The 2,427-nt window shown below is 47.3% G+C and overlaps 1 protein-coding gene across 1 annotated transcript in view; it reads right to left on the reverse strand.

The window, feature by feature from the left end:
• Window positions 1–411, reverse strand: part of ADNP2 (ADNP homeobox 2) — a 28,243-nt gene extending 27,832 nt beyond the window's left edge. The window contains exon 1 of the mRNA XM_023761161.1: window positions 396–411. The gene's annotated coding sequence lies outside the window, so the exon portion shown is untranslated. The remainder of the gene's footprint in view (window positions 1–395) is intronic.
• Between the last annotated feature and the right edge of the window lie 2,016 nt (window positions 412–2,427).

Raw genomic sequence — 2,427 nt, forward strand, 5'->3', positions numbered from 1 at the left:
CGTTCGGGGGCGTCGTCGCGGGACCGGGCCGGGGGCGTACCTACCGCTGGGCGCCGGGAGCGGCGCCGCGTCCGCTGCCGCATCTCGCCGCGCCCCCGCCCCGCCGGGGCCCCACGCCCGCCTTCGCCACGCGCGGCGGGATCCCCGCCTCGGCGCGCGCCCACCCCCGCGCGACTCTGTCCTCCTCCTCCCAGCTCGGCCAGAAAGAGAAAATGGCGCCCGATTTCGCTCCGGAAGTGACGCATGCACTCATTTGCATGTCGGTGCAGTCAGCCAATGGGATGAGAGGATGCGTGGGACCCTGGGCCGGGCCTCACAGACCCCTTGGGGACCCTGCCTAAAGCTGGACTGGAGGCTCTGGGGTGGGAGTGGTGGTGTCCTGCAGGAGCCCCTACCTTGACACCCCTCCTGCCACAGTGGACTGGCCTGCTAGTCCCTTACCAGCATCTGTGCAAACTCTCGTGAGAGTTTGAGTGGATGATGACGTCATTGAAGGGGTGGGGCAATTGTGTCATCAACCACATGGCCAATCACGTGAGCTCACCATATCTTTGACTTCATTTGCATGGAATGGGGATGGAGCTCTAGTAGCTGCAGCAGGAATGGATAGCCCCGCCCACATATCAGAGCCAATAGGAAACTAGCTATGAAGAGAACCCTGCCCTGCCATTGGAGAGTAGAACTTGGGCTATCAGAACTTTTACAAGTGTGCCCTTGATTGGCACATCTTGGTGAACTGACTGGATAGGGTTTCCTGACTATTCTTTTCTAAAAAAATTTATGTCACACCTTTTCTTGAGAATTCTGATTTTTAAGTTAGAGCTACTGTATGTTTTGTAGATTAATTACATACATTTGTAAAAGTTCCTAAATGGCCTTAAAATTCACTTTTTCCTCGATTTATTAAATACTGTAATATATTTTTCAAAATGAATGAAAACATGGAGTAGGAGCTTTCAAAATGGCTTTGGGTCTTCTTTAATTGAGTCAAGCGCCCACAGGGAGCTTGAAGTTTAATGAGGCCAGGTGTGTATATAAACACCTACTTTTATTTATTGGGTCCCTGTCCTAGTCGAGCTCCTTAATGACTATTCCAGACCTTTCCCACTTCATTAAAGTTCCCTGGCAGCATCACCCTTCCTCAACTTCCTTTTCAGCAGAAGGTCATGTCTCCTCCTACTTCTTCCATAACACCAAGACCATCAGACTTGGTGTTCCTCAACCTCCCAGCTCCTACATGCACACCTATTTCTTCAACAATCATCCTACCTTAGAGCTAGTTTCAGAGGATATTTCTGCCCACATAGATGGGCTGGTCCATTTATTGTTGGACCTTGTCTGTCTGCCCTACCAGCACCTCATTGTGGAGTCATCCCATGGTCCTCCCCTCCCCCACCTCTTCTGCTCAGTTTTAGCCTAGAGACTAAAAACGTAACAGGCACCCAATAAATGTCTGACTTATCATAATTGAAGGACTGCTTACTTTTTTAAAATGTATGAATTGTGATTTAATTTGGTAATGAATTACAGGGAATGGGTACAATATCCCCATATGTATCTGAGAACTTATGGGTGTGATAGAAAGTAAAGTCAAAGCCTTCCAGTCCATCATAATCCAATGAGAGCATTGTATCCAAAGAACACCTCTCCAAAGAACACCTCTGCTCCCTCCACTCTTCAATCTGGTGTTCTCTCACCCCCACCCTCACCACTCTACAGAAATGCTTGGTCACCAGTCAACTACTTGTTGAACAGATTTTGGTCCTCATCTATTTATAACCCCTCTCCCTTTCCTGAAGTCCTCACCTCCCTGACAGCTCCTAAACATGCCCTTTGATCTTCTTCAACTTCTCTGATTGTTCCTTGCATCTTCATCAGCTTTCTTCAGACCACCCTGGAATGCTGGTCTCCAGGGTCCTGCCTACTTTTGTTCATTTTTCAACCACATTCATTACCTGCATCCCTTGTGCCAGGGACTATACTGGGTATTGAAAAATCCCATACCTTTCCTTTATTACTCTGCAGATTCAAACTTTATTATTTCAATTCCAACCCAATATACCCACCTCTTCCCTAAGTTTTTTATTATTTTTTTGGCTGCCAATTGGGCAGCTCCACTTGGGTGTCTCACAGTTACCCCAAATTAAAAATGTTCAAGACTGAACCCATCATCGCCTCTTCAACAGCCTCTTTTACAATAAACAGTGTGCTTACCTATCCTTTATTTTCCCCATTTCCAATTCTCCAATCTTACATCCTAAATATTTCTCAAATGTGTTCCCTCAACTTTAGCCCTAATACCATGTACACATTCAGGTCACTTCCTAGCTAGAACACCAACACAAGCACCTACCTACCTTATCTTCAGCTTTGGTGCCTCAGATGCATTCTCCAGGAAGCCATCTTGGTCATCTAGCTAAATTGACA

The sequence above is a fragment of the Myotis lucifugus genome, unplaced genomic scaffold (genome assembly GCF_000147115.1).
Source record: "Myotis lucifugus unplaced genomic scaffold, Myoluc2.0 scaffold_200, whole genome shotgun sequence".
NCBI classification, from domain to species: Eukaryota; Metazoa; Chordata; class Mammalia; order Chiroptera; family Vespertilionidae; genus Myotis; species Myotis lucifugus.